Raw genomic sequence first — 17,841 nt, 5'->3', positions numbered from 1 at the left:
CTGAAACAAAGAGCAAAAATCAAAGATTCCTTGGCTTCATGCTCTGAGGAAATGTTTTGAAAAGCTTCTAAAGTGACCCAAAACCTTTTGGCATGGTTGAGAGAAAAGTCTGGAAAGGAGAAGCCCTAGTAACTATTCTCTCTTTCATTTGGTTACTCGATTTACTTTATTTTTAGCTTATCTGTTACTAAAAATGCCTTAGAGTTTTACCTTATTATCCATAAAGCTCTTTCATTTATATTATTCAGTTGATTCACACAACATTTTTGAGATACAAGCAGGACAGATATTATTACTCTCATTTTAAAGAAGACATGTAGAGATGACATGTTTTGCTTAGGGTCATACAGGCAGTAAATGGAAGTGGTATTATTAGACCCAGAGATTGTGATTTCTAACATCCAGTTGTATTTTCATAAACCAATGCAAATTAATAATAAAAATTAACATCTATATTGTAGATTTAATCTCAGAATCCTCATAACCACATTATAAAGTAGATTTCTAAAATTGCTATTTCAAAAACCCGTGGACAAAGACCTAAAAGAGAAGCTTAAGAGGGTTGAGTAACGCAACAGAGGATTTGAACCTAAGACAAAACACACACCTTTGCTATTTTACTGCACATCGTCCCCAAAGCTAGCATTTGTTAATGTTAAAATTAACATTTGTCAATGTTAACCAAGGAATGGTCTACAAGGTGATGATACACCAGGAAGGTCAAACCCAGCCTGGACTCAGGCGACTTGGAGGATAGTGTAATTTGAATGAAAAGGCATCCAGTAGTCCTCCCTCATCCGCAGTTTCGTTACTTCCGACAGGACGCAGACGATTCTCATGACGAATCATCAGAGGGTCAACAGTAGCCTAGCTCTGCGTCACAGTGCCTGCGTCATTTTCTTCGCTTCATCTCATCACATAGGTATTTTACCGTCTCACATCGTCATAAGAAAAGGGGTGAGTATAGTGCAATAAGATATTTAGAGAGAAAGAGAGAGACTACATTCACGTAACTTTTATTACAGTACATTTTTGTGATGGCTTCCCGGCCTCTTGGCTAAGATCAAGTGTAGTATTATAGTACATTGTTATAATTGCTCTATTTTATTATTAGTTGTTCTTATTATTAATCTCTTACTGTGCCTAATTTATAAATTAAGTTTATTGTAAGTATGTACATATGTATAGGAAAAAAGCATAGTATATATGGGGTTCAGTACTATCCGCGGTTTCAGGCATCCATGGTGGGGGTTGGGGGTGGAACAGATCTGTAGATAACGGGGGACTGCTATATATTTCTTTTACATTGAAACTTCAGTGCGGTCCAGATTCCCTTGATTCCCAATTCACATCACATCTGCCTATTCTGACAGAGCATTTAAATAATTTACTTGACTTTTAAAACATGTACTCATAGGGTTTCGTCCCTGTCAGCGTTTGCTCAGGTACCCTGATGAGACGTGTAGTTGAAATCCTTGAGTGATGACGGCTCTGTGCTATTAGGTGACAGGTTTCAGGACCTGACAGACAATCTAATTGGTTTAACAGTGATCAGACTTTTGAGAAGTTAAACCCACCTTCGAATCACAATGACATATAATGGGAGAGTTTGGAAAAAAAACCCACACACAACAGCCTCCAATTTTTTTTCCCCTGCACTTTATTATTACATGTACAGACCACATTTTTTTTGCAGTTAAATCTTAGAGACAAACGTTTTTTCTTTTCAGAAAGAAGGCTGGGTTAGGAACTTTATCAGAATGTTTTATATTGAGCAAATTTCTTTGGACTCATTTGAAAAAATAAATAGAAATCTCTTATTTAAAAGAGATGTGTGATGGAAAATCTTTGTACACTAACCATTGAATTATTGACTTCTCTGTATACTTAGATTGGAGGATATTGGAAGATTTTCTTTAAATTATTCATTGAATGGCTTTAAAGTAAATTTAATCCCCAGAAATATTCAGAGCCTTTATTTTGAATGAGGAAAGACAATCAATTCACTGAGAATTGTTTGTGTCCAAATATCAATGTATCTGAATTATGTTTACTTTCACATGTGCCATCTAATGAAATATTCAGAGTGGCTTTTCATTTTCCAGAGTCAAGTCATCTTAAATAATTTATTCATCTATAGAATCAGGCTAGCATTAAATCACTTCCCAGGATATTGACAAAAATCTGTTTTCCTCCCAATTTCAACATATACTAAAACCCAAAATGAATTCAACATTGGAGTAAGTGATTAATCTAATTTGTACTTTATGTAGTTAAAAAGCCCAATATAAAAAGCCTATATAATTTTTTCTTTAAAATTGTAATGACTTAACTTTTAGGGTGTGTGTTGATATTATTGGTTGTTTTAGCAACCTGCTGTCCACATATGCTGGATTGACAGAACATATCTAATACATTGTTTTTAACAGTCAACTTCAATGCCATCAGAGGCAGTGTCATAGCACCTCTTTATACTAAAGAATTTATCAGCCATTACTCCATTGTGAGGGGTTTTCTGTGTCTGGGTTTTGATTCAGTCTACTTGTAGACAGAGGGCAATTTAATGGAGAGATACACCTTTCTGTTTCAGCAGTGATATTCTACAGCTGAAGAGTAACAAAAAGCAAATCAGGATGCTGACATTAAAACTGCAACTATATTCTGACATTTGCAGGGGACCCCTTTTATGATGTGTAATTTTCCTAGGTTTTTTTCTGTTACGTAATTTTTTTCTAGATCTTTTTTATGGAAAGCGAATTCAATGTCACATTTATCAGTCTAGTTTCCTTGCTTAACATGAGAATCTTTGGTTTCCTAGGGTTATTCCTTAAGATACCATTGATGTATCAGAGGGCCTTAGTATTCTTTAGTGAAAATTTAGAGGAAAACAATTTGGAACTTTTGGCAAGGCTCTGAATCGCTGAGTTTGGACACTTCTCTGTTGTCCATGCAATGCTGGCGGTGCTTTCTAGGGACTACAAATGCTCACTCTAAACCGAGTCACTGCCATGCAAGCAATACTTCCTAGTGACTCTAGGCAGAGGCTTGATCATGATATTGATCATGTGTGTAACTGTAACTAGTGTGACCTTGGGCAAGGTGATTGCCTTACCCTTTAAGCCTCAGTCTCCTCATCTACAAAATAACAATAATGATAAAACAGTATTTGCTTCATAAAGAGGTCATGAGGGTGGAATTATCTAGCAATATACTTTGATATAATAGGTGCTCAAGAAAAAGTACTCGTGTCATTACTGTATTAGCTAAAGGGGCAGAGGGGTATAATAGGAAGACTGAAGATAATCAGCTAAAATTTTATTCGTCCTTAAATGAGGTTCCACTGCTCCAGGAACTGAGTTAGGCAGTTGAACATACATATATGGGACAAAGACAGGAAGGAAATACGGCTAAGTGGTATTTCATGCGTGGTAGAATAAGAAGTGCTATTTTTTTTCTTCCTTATACTTTTCTGTGCTTTCTGCATTTTATACCATAAAGATGAGTTACTTTTTTAATCCTAAAATTTACATTTAAGGAATAATATAGAACTATGCTGCCCTTTGTAATTTTTCTTCCTGTTAACCCAGCTCCAGGAACCTTTGAATTGAGTCCTTTGGAGAGATTTTGCAGGATGATATTTGCCATTGGTGTTGCAATAGGGTCCGAGATGTGGGCGACCCTCAGAAAGCTGGAAACACAGGTTGAGAGTCAGACAAAGCTGGGCCTGAGTCCATCCACACTCTATCAGTAACAAGCTGTGCAGTCTTGAGAATGTTACTTCATCTCTCTGAGTCTCATTCCTGATTTGTAAAATGAAGGTGACAATCTCCTTTGCAAGATTGTAGTGTGATTAAATCAAGTGAGAGTTCCTATGTAGTGCACTTAACATAGTCCAAACCATAAAAGTAGTCATATAATGGTGGCTATTATTATTCAGTGAAAGTTTATTGAAGGTCAACTTCTTTTTTTTCATGAAGCAACTGAAGCATATGGAAATTACATGACTTCTCTGATATCTTTCTGATAGTAAATGACAGAATGTCAGGTTTACTAACATCAGTACGGCACTCTTTCCAATAGACAGGTGTTTCAAAATGTGTGTTATTGAATACGATCTTCAAAATTTTTCCATATGAACATAAAACCCTGGTATTATTTGCTTAATACTTTTCTTTATGTTTGCTTAAATAACTTTTTCACTTATGTAAATTTTTTTAGAAATTGTCTGCCATTATTTTAAATATAAATCAGTATCACTTCCCGTGTCATAAACAAAAGGTGATTATGAAATAAATTCAATAATGCAAAATAATTTTATTATATTTTAGCTAGATAGTATTAGAAGCGAGTTAAATGTCAGTTTTAAAAGCCTAGAACACTTCATGACATGAAGGAATTGGTGCCCTAATAAGTAAGAAATGAAAAAGCAGAAAGGTGTTAAGTTATGGTACCTGGCTGTAAGAGACTGGCCATTTGCACTTGGTTTCAGAATGGATCAGAATGGGTGATGATAATGTGCAAAGATTGGTCATGGAATGAGGGCATAACCAGAGTAGAATGTCATTTCTGTTTAAGAAAGGTCTGAAACCATCTCATACTACTCATCAGATTTCCTAAAAGGATATTACTTGTTTAAGAACCTACCTAGTTTATTCTGATTCCTCAGCCATCCATTCCACTTTCATGTAGTTTCTGACTTTCCACGATGGTTTTATATCAGCTGTTGCTGTTACTCTTATGCTAATGCATGGAACATGAGTTTTATAGCAATGAGGCAATCCATTTTCAGTGACAGGTTGTAATGAACTGAGAGGGTTGTACTATGAACTTTATTGTGGTGGGAGAGATGGCAGTACAACATATACATCAGTCAAATTGCCAAAAAATGTCCTTCTGCAAAAATGCCAGTTGGGGATGTAATAATGTGACCATGTTCAGAACAGGTGGGGGTAAGGCAGGTCGGCAAAAGCACCTCACCAGAGGCTAAACTTCCAGAGTTTTCATCAGTAATGTGTGAGTAATTTCTCTCTGTCTCAGTCATCATTTTAGGAACGTAAATACTAAAGTACACGCGTGAGAATGGCACTATAGTTCTAGAAATGAGGAGGAAGTAAAGAAAGTCATACAAATGACGAAGAAACTAGCAGGGAAACCCCTCTCCTTCAATGAAAAAACCTTTCTGTCCTAATTCTCCCACTTTGATTCTCTTCCTCACTTTTCTTTATGTCTTTGTGTTTTTCTCTCTGACATACTATCCTTCAATTTTTCAAGTAACTTAACTCTGACCCCTTCTAATTTCAGCTTATTATTTTTTTTGAGAAGGTCTACAAAGGAGATATGTCCAGTTTGCGAAAATAAAGTCTTGAGGAGATTGTAATCAAAGCACATGAAATATATGAAGAGGGTAAAGATAAAACAGGTCATCACCAAAGTCTAATATAAGATTTTTTTCTGTGAAACTTAGAAATGGTAGATATAAGATACAGAAAAAATGTCAGGTAACTGACATTTAAGGGATCTATCCTGAGATTTTTCAAGAGTCTTTCAAATTATAAATATCAATGAAGTATAAAATATCTCAAATAAAACTGAAGAAAATATACTGAAATATATGTGTGTTTCTTCTAGACTGTTAATGAATCCTTACATTATAAACTGATACCAGACTATGACAGTGGATGATTGGTTGGTTGCTGATATTAGGATGAGCAGTTTGATAAAGAAGCAGTTTGCCAACTTTTCTGTGAAGGACTTGGTGGTAAATGCGTTGATGAAGCTACTCAAACAATCTTTAATTTTATCTCTTGGGTGATGGTAATTTTCCCACCAGTTGGAACACTAGCCAGAACATTGTCATATGTTGCTTTCTTTCCATTTCTTTATTATGGATTTATTCACTTTATAGCTATGAACACTGCTGAAATAGACATTTTTTAATTTATTGCAGAATTCTATGTTAAGCTATATTGAGTATGTGAACCATCACTTTCTTAACCTTAAAATTCTATTAACAGCACTATTATTGGCCTTTTATTTTGAGAACGACTTTTTCTCTAGGAAGTGTGTGTGTGTGTGTGTGTGTGTGTGTGTGTGTGTGTGTTTTAAATAACATTCAGAATACTACTCTGTTGTTTCTAGAAAATTGTCCAGACCGCACACATTTGTGTCTTCTGGGTCTGGTACATATTGTGGTGCAATGAATCTGAATTTCTCCACATGTCTTTTATTTGCAGATGACATAATAGCATACTTGAAAAATTCTAGAGAATCAAAGTAAAGCTAACTCAAACAATAAAAAAATTCAGCCTAGTAGCAAGATATAAAATTAATATGCAAAAATCGATAGCAGACATGTACATGAGTAGCTAGTTAGAAGTTATACTGGGATAAAAATCCCATTTACAGTACTGACAGAAAGGTAATGCATGGAAGAATACATTTAATAATAAATCATTCTGTTTTGAGAATTAAATGAGAATAACTTGTAAAATAGGATAGTGTACTATCAATATAGCGTTAGTATACCTGGCATTATGTTGGCTATTAGTAGATGGTGAGTCACTTGAAGACAAGAGTCATAGCTTAGTTCCGTTTTCTGCAGTGCCAACCAACACACGGGTCATGCGTTAGTACTCACTGTGTGTTTGTTGCAAGCAGTGGAAAGCACACAATTGATGGCCATTGGGAATTCCCAGGGAAGAGGTAGAAATGCTCCTTCCTGATTTTGTGTGGTGGCTAAGGGCTCCTGGGATGGAGCTCTGTTTATTTTGTGCATGATCCTTGCAGAAAAGTTCCATCATAGTCTCTGGTGAAAAGAATAGTGGGAGCTGGACTGGAAGCCCCATTATCTGTGGAGCTTTGCATGCTGATGGTGATGCTGTATTGGGTCTGCCAAGTTTGTCCACTGGGGCTCCTGGAAGGAAACTGTATGTACATTCACAAAGCAAACATACTTAAGGAACAAAATTATTTGTATGAAAAATTTAAAATTACCTTCCACTCTGTTAAATAGGATGACTAGTATTCAGTATCTTTCTGGCAGTTCTAGTCAACATAAAATGGGAGGAAAAAGTGATAAGCTGGGGCGCCTGGGTGGCTCAGTCAGTTAAGCTACCTACTTTGGCTCAGGTCATGATCTCACAGTTCGTGAGTTTGAGCACAGGGCAGAGCCTGGAGCCTGCTTCGGATTCTGTGTCTCCGTCTCTCTCTGCCCTTCCCTGCTCACACTCTGTTTCTCTCTGTCTCTCAAAAATAAATAAATGTTAACAAAATTAAAAAAAAAGAAAAAGTGATAAGCTATACGTATTGTAACAAAGGAGATAACTTTTTAATGACATGAGAATTAACTATTTTTATGAGTTAATAAAATAACTTTTATTACAGATGGTATAAAAACCATTAGAAATAAAAAGGTAAATATTGTAAATATAAGATCGTATTTATAAATATATTTATAAATATAAAAGGTAAATCTTAGTAAATATAGTAAATATATAAATATAGTAAATATAGTAAATATATAAATATATTTATAAATATAAAAGGTAAATCTTAGTAAATATAAGATTAACGTATAAAAACCAATAGCATTTCCTTATACCAGAAGTAACTTATTAGAAAATATAATAAAAAATTCTAACCCATGATAGAAAAAGCTTGGGAATAATAAATAATAATAAATAATAAGACCCAGCAGGCTTTGAATTTGATGTCATCTGCCCCCTTTACTTTGAGACCAGATAAAGGCCCCTTGCTACGGAAGCTGCTCCTTGGTACCAAGCCTCAATAGCTCTAGGATCCCACTTCAGAGTGCAACCATAGACAGGCAAGTTTGGTGGTGAGAACATAGTCCAGAGGGAGGCTGCCTAGATTTGAAACCCAGCTACATCAAGATGTAATAGGCATATCACTGGCAAGGACTGGTCCTGATTGTTTCATCTGTTAAATGGGGCTAATAACTCTATGTAATAGGGTTGTGAATATTCAGTGAGTTACTACATATAAAGCAGCATCTGGCACATATAGTTGCCACACAAGTGTGAGTTCCCACTAGGATCATCACTGTGTATCCTGCTTGACATCATCCACTGTGTGGTCCTACAGAACTTAGTTCCCCTTTAAGGCCCTGCCTTAACAGTTATAATGAAGTGAATTTCATTTCCAAAATGTTAACAGGAAAATGATAGATGCTTACATGGCAAAGATGGGTCAGACTCCAAGTTTCAGAGGATTTAGGCATGTTCTCCTGAATGTGCATTCTGTCTTCCTACCTTACGAAACTATAAAACCTCCCCGATGGTTTCATAAAACTGTAAAAACCTTCTAATGGAGAGACATGCTATATCTCAGATGAGATTCAATATTATGGATGTGTCAATTCTTCCCAAACTAATTTATACACTTAATTCCAGTGTAATAAACTCTCTCTGCACGTTTTTCCTAACTTAGCAAGTTCATTTTAAACTTTTATTGGAAGACTAACTGCACCAGAAAAGAAAAAACAAATTAAAAATAAAAGGAGAATAATGATGCTGTTTGCTTTACTGTAAATCTAACAAAAATACAGCTCTAGTGATGGAAGTGGTCTAGTGCTGGTATCTAGTACACTATGAAATATGGTAGCCGTTAACTAGACATGGCTATTTACATACAAATTAATTAAAACTAAAAAAGATGAAAAATTTAGTTTTTTTTTTAAATTTTTTTTAACGTTTATTTTTATTTTTGAGACAGAGAGAGACAGAGCATGAACAGGGGAGGGTCAGAGAGAGAGGGAGACACAGAATCGGAAGCAGGCTCCAGGCTCTGAGCTGTCAGCACAGAGCCCAATGCGGGGCTCGAACTCATGGACTGTGAGATCGTGACCTGAGCCGAAGTCGGCCGCTTAACCGACTGAGCCACCCAGGCGCCCCGAAAAATTTAGTTTTTAACTATACCACATTTCCAGTGTTCAATAGCCACATGTGGCTACTGCATCAGACAGCACAGACATAGAACATTTCCTTTAGCACAAAGAGTTCTATTGAACAGTGCAACTCCAAAAACAGATATACAATAATCTAGTATAGGATAAAGATGGCAATTCAAATAAGTGGGCAGAAGTGGATTTTTTCAGGAGGCCATTTAATTTTTTTTTCTCGTTGGAAAAGTCTATGAAAAATGATAAAATATTCTGAAGCCATGAAGAAAAATAAAGCAAATAATACTACATCAAAAAGGAAACTTTTCTGTAAGAAAAATATAAAGAGAATAAATGATAGATGACAACTGGGAGAATTTTGTAACCTATTGACAAAAGGACTATTTAAAGAACTCCTGAAGATTAATTAAAAAAAAAAAAAAGTAAAGCTTCAGTAGGGAAGTGAATAGAGTATATCAAAGGTCAATTCAAAGAAGAAAGAATGCCATGACTATCCAACTTATGAGTAGATGGTCAATTTCTTTAGTTAAAAAAATGAAATTAAAACAACATTGAGATATGATTTTTTTACCTGTCATACTGTCAAAGTTTAAGAATGAATAGACATCAGGCTTTCTCCATACCATTAAATGGAATAGAGATGGCTGCCATATGTTTGGTGAGAAATTTGGCAAGCATATAAAAATTGAAAACATGCTGACCTCTTTTATTTTTTTTAAATTTTTTTTAAAATTTTTTTTAACGTTTATTTATTTTTGAGACAGAGAGAGACAGAGCATGAATGGGGGAGGGTTAGAGAGAGAGAGAGGGAGACACAGAATCTGAAACAGGCTCCAGGCTCTGAGCTGCATGCTGACCTCTTTTAAAAAAATTTAATTTATTTATTTTTTTATTTTAGAGAGAAAGAGGGGGGAAAGGGACATGTGGGGGAAAGGGGTGGAGGGAGAGAGGGAGAGAATCTTAAGCAGACTGCAAGCTGAGTGCAGGGAGCCCAAGGCAGGGCTCTACCCAACAACCCTGGGATCTGATGTCCAGTGGACTGAGCCACCCAGGCTCCTTGACACATGCTTACTTCTTGACTGGGCAATGCCACCCTACATAAAGATGTACTTGTATGTAAAAGATTAATTTCAGGACTATTTATAATTCACTACAAATGGAAACAGTACAAATGTCTATCTGTAGTGGATTTGTTTAATTATGGCATATATATAGGGTGTATATATGTGCACATACTTATGTACATGTGTAACAAAATATGTACAACATATGTACATGTGTAACAGAAATACTACATAGCCATTAGTACAATGAAGTAACTCTGTATGTTCCAGTATGGGCAAATACCCTCAATGTACACTGAAGTAAAAAAGAAAGAGTATTACTTGTAAATAGATACCATGCATCTTATAAATTTATAATATAATTAAATAATTGCCTTACAGAATTATTTATAAATAAAGCAAAGACTATTATATAGGATATTACCAAATTTTAGAATGCATATTTCCCTCTCTCTCTTTCTTGAACATGTATATTTTTCATATGCTTAGAAGTAAGTCTGGAAGACTTAAAACTATTTATAACATGCTTTTAAAAATAAAAATATTCATATGGTAAAATGAGAGACTAGAGCTACCAGATGCAAAGAAAACTTTCTGGGTAGCCCAGGAAAGAGGGCTTAAAGGTTTTCAGAAAATAATCTACACTGGTCTGACTGAGGTAAGTATTACATAGTAGGTAGAAAATATACTATGGAGGTCCACACGGAGGTGCAATTAATTCTAATTTAGGGGAGGTAGAATAGGGGAAGGGGTCCCAGAGGATATTTGACTTGATTCTGAAAAGAATAGGATTTTATTGTTCCTCCTTTTTCACATCAAAGAATTGGGGTTAGAATAAATACTTAAAACCTTGGATTGTGAGTGACCTGTTCTGCGAGTGTTCCTCAGGCGAGCAAACATTTCTAATAAATTTTAACTTGATAAATGAGTGATGTCTTGCAATATGAGTAGTGAGTAGTACATGATACTGAATGTCACATGTTACAATTGAGTCACTGGTTCTTTTCTCTCTCTCTCTCTGTCTCTCTCTCTGCGGGATTGTGGGTGATTGCTTCCCATACTCGGATGCTCAGTCTCAGGCTGCAGTGTTTGGCAAAAACCAGTGATTTTTCAAAACTTTGGAAGGTGCCCACAACTGGCACTAGTGTATTTTTGTCACTTCAAGGCACCTATGGACTTTGCTCTTCCATACAAGAGTAAGCTTAGGAATGCTTGGCTTCTCTCTAGGTCAGGCTGCCTGCAAATATCTCTTTCTTCTGCTGCTTTATTGCCAGTTGCATTTAATACAGTATATGAAAAGAGTTTATTAATACCGTAGTCAACATCCGTGCGAGTGTATACAATGACCCCCATGTAGAAAAAGGTTGAAAAGAAAGGTGGTAAGAGGAAGGTGCTGATTACCATGGAGGTTAAGAAGGAAATCGTCAAGAAGTGTGAATGAGGTGTGTGAGTGGCTGAAATTGCATGATTTTTTAAGAAGTTTATGTCTGCATCTCTTCCACAGAGGAGGAGGAGACAAAGGCAGAGAATCCCTCACTTCAAATGAGGTTAGGGAGATGTATAAAATGTGGGAAACAGTGCAAAATTTTGTAGAAGGGCCCTGCCCGAATCAGGCCGTAGCAGTGTGAGGGATGTATCTGTTTAATGACAATGTAATGTCACATTTCCGCGAAATCCTCAAAAGGAGGCAAAAGCAAGTGTCATTGGATAGGTTCCTTGTTAAAGTTGCACGAAAAGAAAAAGATTCCATTGAACCAATAGATAGCAGTGATTCCGTTAGTGATAGTGAAAGGCATCCTACACAGTCCTCTCTCTGGTCTCCCTCACACTAGCCCACGAAGGTTTTCAAAGGAAAGTACAGGTTAATTAGTTCATTTTCCCTTATATTTTGTATTTTCTTTATTATTTGGTATTATATTGCAGTATTGTAATCATTTTTATATGAATATTTTTGGGTTGTGGAACGAATCATCTGAGTTTCCGTTATTTCTTACGGGGAAATCTGCTTTGATATACAAGTGCTTTGGATTGCAAGCATGTTTCCAGAACAAATTATGTTCACAAACCAAGGTTTGGCTGTATAGGACAATATACTGCTTGCTAACGAGTTTTGACTGTATCCTACAACTAAACACAACTAAGCAATAGAGAACTAGTCAAGGGTTTTGAAGAGTGATGGAGTAAGATCAGACATGTGTTCTGGAACGATAAGTTTGATGGCAGGATGAAGGATGACCTGGAGAAAGAGACTAGAGGCTCCTAGGGTATCGTGTGTTCACACCAAGAATGATGTGATCCAGAACAAAGGTATTGGGAGTGGAATGTGAAGGAGAGAGTAGGCAGGAGAGAACCTACAGGTATCTGCAGAGGTTATATGTATGCCACCCACCTCACAAGATGTTTTGGCTACTCCCAGGGTATTTCACACCATCCTTCCCTGTCATGGGTTTTGTCTATTTCCCTTCTGCCAGGTTTCTCTTTCTTGAGCTGCCTGCCAGCTATTGAGGCTAATGTGCCTTTTTGAAATACCATAAGGCCTGGAAGCACTATTGACTTAAACATTAATTAATTAGTGAGGCAGCCCTCCTAAAGCAGATCCTTTTTGGCCAGGGAAAGCTAAATGTCTAAATGTAGAGTATAAATATGACTGTAGTTCACTGTAATTGTGAAGAGTGTGAAACAATTTACCTAATGGTTTAGGGCAGGTTTAAAGTGGGTTTAATTAGCAACTCATTGCTGTGCAACTCAGTCATTTGATCAGCATTGCCCTTGTCTTTTTAAATAAAGGGAACCGGAGAGTACAAACAAGGGCTCTGAAGGCTAAGTGATTCATAAGCTTCTTCTAGGCAGCACTGCTCCAGGAATCATATGGAGATAGCTTTCTCTTCCTCTAAATTCTCCGTGCTGTCTTGTGGACTTTATTGGTAAGGAATCTGGCCAGGATTGAATGCATATGGGAAGAGAAATTGAAGATGGGCTGGTGTCTGGCCATTTTCCTCTCTGGGACTCGCCAGATCTTTAGCCCTTTACTAGGAAACTCCACAGTGATAATTTCTGCTGGAGTGACTGCCTCCCATAGCTCTTGTATTCACAGAGGTTTCCTTGCATATGACACTAGGCTTGGTGCTGTATGAGGGAAGCCAAAAGATTGAGACTTATGCTGGGCCTTAGGGAGCTTGCAGTTTAAGTGATGAAATAAGACTAACAAATGGGAAACAGAGAACTCAGTGCAAAACTGTCAGAGGAGTGGCTGTTCATATTGTTAACAGGGGACTAAAGACATGTTATCATCAGAGATCACATAGTCTTCAGTCTACATTTGGTTCTTGGGGTACCGGAAAACCCCTGTCTTCTCACAATGGATTGCTCAGCTAGTATGTCACTGACCCCGGGTTGCAGCAACTGAATGAGAGAATTCCTTGTGTGATCCAAGTTGCATTCATCTTAAGGCATTTGGAAGATGGAGAGATTGATACAGGCCGAGAAGCCTTTGATGCAAAGGTGGCACAGAAGGATGGATGTGTCAGAACAGGCAAGACCTGAGGAACTTTACATCTTTACTTTCAAGTCCAGGAATTCAGAGGCTGATGTGATGCTATTCAGGCCCTTAAAGCACAATTCTGAAGGGAGCAGGATACGCCAACAGTATTTGTCAACACACACATACTGAGAAAACTGTTCTGTAATAGCTGCTGAGCCAAGCAGAGGGGAAACAAGATGAGAAAGACATGACTCCTGCCCTGGAAAAGCTTCTTGGATGAAGGTGGAAAAAGATCAGACTTAATATCTTTATATTTCCTGCATCTGTTGGATGACAACAGCATCCGGTACATCTGGCAAAAGGCTGTTTTCTCTATCCAGGTGAAACTGGAGCGAAACACATGGAATGTCACTTAACTGATCATTCAAGTCTTGCTCTCATTACCCCTTTCCCTATATTCACCAAACAACTCGAATGTTACTTTACTGCAGTGATCATGAAGTCTGAAGAATAATGGTGGGAATATATATTGATGTTTGAATACTTACCTTTATAAAATGTGCTCCATTGGGAAAAATACTTAAATTCATCTGCATGCTTAATATTTACATGTTTAAAGAGATTCAGAATTACTATCATATTTCTACACTTATGGTGGTGGAAAAACCATTGTTATAATGATTTGTTTGATTTCTCTTCATAATTCAGCAATAGTATAATCCTGAAGTCATTCATCATCTTTTTTGTATGCTCTTCTCCCAGTCTGTTTGTCCTCCTACTTTCTACCCTGTCTCTGATCAAGGCATTCAGCACCCTTCCTGTACTCAGCAAGAATTTGAATACTGGGGCCCTTTTTGGCTTCACCCCTTCTTTTACCTGTAGATCTACTTACTGGTCCAATTATGTCTTGCCATGTTGCCTTTCCCAAGTGTGTTCTCTTCTATTACCTCTAGGTTTTAATAGCCTTTAATGGATGTGCAAAATAAAGACTACATCTCCCAGTATTTCCTTAACAGCTGGATGTGTTTCTCTGTCTCTACCCTGACAAACGAGATAGGTAGTAATGCTGTGCAGCAACTTCTAGGAAGCTTCGTAAGAGACAATATGTGTGCCATTTGTCATATTACTTTTTGTCTGTATGCTCCCTGGCTGGAGCTGAGGCAGTCTTTTTTTTTTTTCCTTTAAAGAGAAGTTTTTAATTTTGAAGGTCAATTTTTCCATTTCTTTTGCTTAATGGATTTTTCTTTTGGTGTCCTATCTAGTTGCAGACAGGATAACCAAGGTCACAAAATTTTTTATGTTTATTTTTCCTACAATTTTTATACCTTTAGCTCTTATTTAGGTCTACAATCCATTTTGAGTTAATTTTTATGCATGGTGTTAGGTAAGCATTCATAATCGTTTCCTAGGGCTGCAAGCAGCCCTTTTGAAACATGAGGCAACAATACCAAGCATAGCGGAGTATCAGGAAACAGAATGGGGGTCTGCCAGTGTGAAGCTGCTCTCCCACGTCTGGACTGCTTAACTCTGAATTTCTTTCATGTGAGAGAAAACTTTCTGTCTTTCAAAAAACACCACTATTTTGGGTTCTCTCTTACATGACTCTGATCTAATCCTGATTAATACATGTCTGCTGCTGTGTTTCTTGCTCTCCTCACTATTGTTATTAATCTCACAGGAGACTGATAAACATAATGTAAGCCATGTAGTGGAAGGCTTAGCAGCACAGGCTCTGGAATATTCTTGTGTGGGTCTCTGCTTTCTATATAGCTGTGCATCTCTTTTCCTCAGTTTTTTCATTGTTAAATGGGGACCACATAAGTTTATTGACAGAAACAAATGAGATAATGCCTATGAAAAACCAGATGCATGGAGTCCAGTGGCAAGTGCTCCATAAAAGGTAGCTTCCCTTGATATTATCATATTGCATAGTTTTATCTGAGAGAGAGATCTTAGAATAAATGCCGCCAGACACGATACGCTGATACAATGATTTACTAAATAGTAACCTGCCAGTCATACTCTTTTCAGCTAAGTCATTTTTATGTTTATACCAAAATTTTATATTTGGCATATTTATGTTTACATTTAAACTCAAGGTGCCCAAATTTATAGGACATATTAAGTCACAGGCTTGCGGTGACTGATCTGTACATGTTGATGTGCCGTATTTCTCAAAATAATTTTCTGGCATCATCTTTTATACTGTCTTCTTTGGCAGTGGAGCCTCTCGTACCCAGGTTTTCTAATATCTTCTATAATATTTACCACACCTGGAGGATTATTCTGATTATTTTTTGCCCTAGGCTTTCTTTATGCAAACCTAAAACTGTGAAACAGAATGTTTTCCAGACAATTTCAGCAACCACCTGATTAAATTTCAGACATTCAGTCAAACACTTCTGCCAAATCTCACACTCCATCTTTTTCTTTTCAGGGATCCTTTAAAAACAAAATTTTTAAAAAGTTGATTGAATATATGTATCCCAATAGTGTTTGTGACCTGGCTGTAATCTGCAACATTTTTAAATAGTCTTATTCTTAAACAGGGTAATGTATTTTATTTTGAAATCATTGTTCACTCAGCAATACAATTATTGATGCCTAGTCTGTAACTGTAGCCTGACGACTGTAGCAGATTTCCCCATTACTCTAGTCCAAGTGCTCTTCTCTCCTGTCTTTCCCAGGTCACTTCCTGAATCCTCCTACACATCGCTGCACAGAACTCAATCAAGTCACTCTCTTGCTCAGTAGCTTTGGTTCACATAGCTCTTTTCTCACCTGTCTCTCTATTATATTTTCTTTAAAAATTTAATGTTTATTTATTTTTGAGAGAGGGAGACAGAGTGTGAGCAGGGGAGGGGCAGAGAGAGAAAGATACAGAAACCGAAGCAGGCTCCGGGCTCCAAGCTGTCAGTACAGAGCCTGATGTGGGGCTCGAACCCATGAACCGCGAGATCATGACCTGAGGCAAAGTCGAATGCTTCACTGAATGAGCCACCCAGGAACCTCTGTCTATAACATTTCCTATTCTTCCAGACATATGCCACCAACTCCATGAAACCTGATACCTGCAGCCAAACGTGATATTTCATTCTTTTGCCTTCCCAGGAAGGGAAAAATTCCCCCCAAATCATGTATCTTGTAGAATTATTATGTTTTGCCTCAAATTATTCAACTTTATTATTCATGACTGCCAAAACTGAACATGGGTGGGCTAGGCTCCCCTTGGCCTCTGTCATGTTGATTTTTTTTTTCTCCAAAGGAGTTTGGTAGGGCAGGAGGTTAGAAATCCAGGACCCAAAGATGTGAGCAGAGGCAGAATTCGTGAACAGCAAAACTGGGGAAGTCAGAGAAAGAAACTGAAATAGGAGTTGACCCAGAGCTTAAATCTTGTTGGATTAATGACCAAGTGAATTGGAAACAAGCAAAGCTGAAGGAAATTGATAATGCATTTTGGGAAATCAACTTTGATTTCTAGCCAAAGTTTATGAGTTTCTGTCTTGGGCTGGCAGGACTAGTGAAAAGTAGATGGGATGGAATTGCTGGGTGGGAGAAGTGGAAGTGGAAATCCAATGGGACCAATTAGCTCTGTATCTTTAAATGGCTTTAAAATGTATTTTTTTCATTTTTTTTCAAAGTAGGGTGGGCGGTATGACATTATTAGAAGGAGAGGCAGATGGTGTCACTAATTTGGATTGTCTCCCAAATGAGGCCTCTTGGCTCTGCTCTTTGGATTCTAGATCACATACTGTATTGTGTTTGGTGGCCAACAGCCTCTTCAAACAATAACAAGGTAGAAGTGGGCTGAGTGGGGAGCTAGAAGTAGAAGACCTTGTTGATATGGAATGGTGGAAATATGCAGAATTAGTATCATGAAAATGGGATTTGAGCTAAGCTCATTATTAGCACTGCTGCAAACTGCATGTTGTAGATGTCTCTGCAGAGTTAATGCTGTGTGTTAAACTGGGGGATTTTCATGGGCCACCTGTGGATTTCTATTGAAGGCGAGGCTAAAGATCCTGTGGTGGTTTTTGTGAATGGTCACCTTACCTCCTGGGAGCTGTAAGTGTTGTAATCCCCTAGTGCTCCCATATTTTAGTGGTACTGTGTGTGTGTGTGTGTGTGTGTGTGTGTGTGTGCGCACGCACGCAACTCTTTCAACAAAGGATTCAAAGCAGTTTGGACTCTCCCTCCATAGTTCTTCCTGATCTCTCACTGAAACTCTTCTAATATCTCCTAATTGATATACATCTAGCTCCAGCCTTACATCCCTGCAGTGCTTCATTTGTATTGCTGGGAAATCTTTGTGGAACACAAAGCTAATGGTTTCTCATTGCCTGAACTAATTTGGCCACATATCTAAAGGTGGCATT

At 37.3% G+C, this 17,841-nt stretch overlaps 1 long non-coding RNA gene across 1 annotated transcript in view; it reads left to right on the top strand.

Annotated features, from left to right (window-relative positions):
- Window positions 1-831: 831 nt before the first annotated feature.
- LOC109264214 (uncharacterized) overlaps window positions 832-17,841 on the top strand; it is a 475,998-nt gene continuing 458,988 nt past the window's right edge. The window contains exon 1 of the long non-coding RNA XR_002078658.2: window positions 832-957. This is a non-coding gene — a long non-coding RNA (uncharacterized LOC109264214). The remainder of the gene's footprint in view (window positions 958-17,841) is intronic.

This window comes from Panthera pardus, unplaced genomic scaffold, assembly GCF_024362965.1.
Source record: "Panthera pardus isolate Hobbes unplaced genomic scaffold, ASM2436296v1 HiC_scaffold_1, whole genome shotgun sequence".
Taxonomy (NCBI): domain Eukaryota; kingdom Metazoa; phylum Chordata; class Mammalia; order Carnivora; family Felidae; genus Panthera; species Panthera pardus.
The sequence above is the reverse complement of the archived record's forward strand: the minus strand, read 5'-3'. Positions and strand labels throughout refer to the sequence as shown.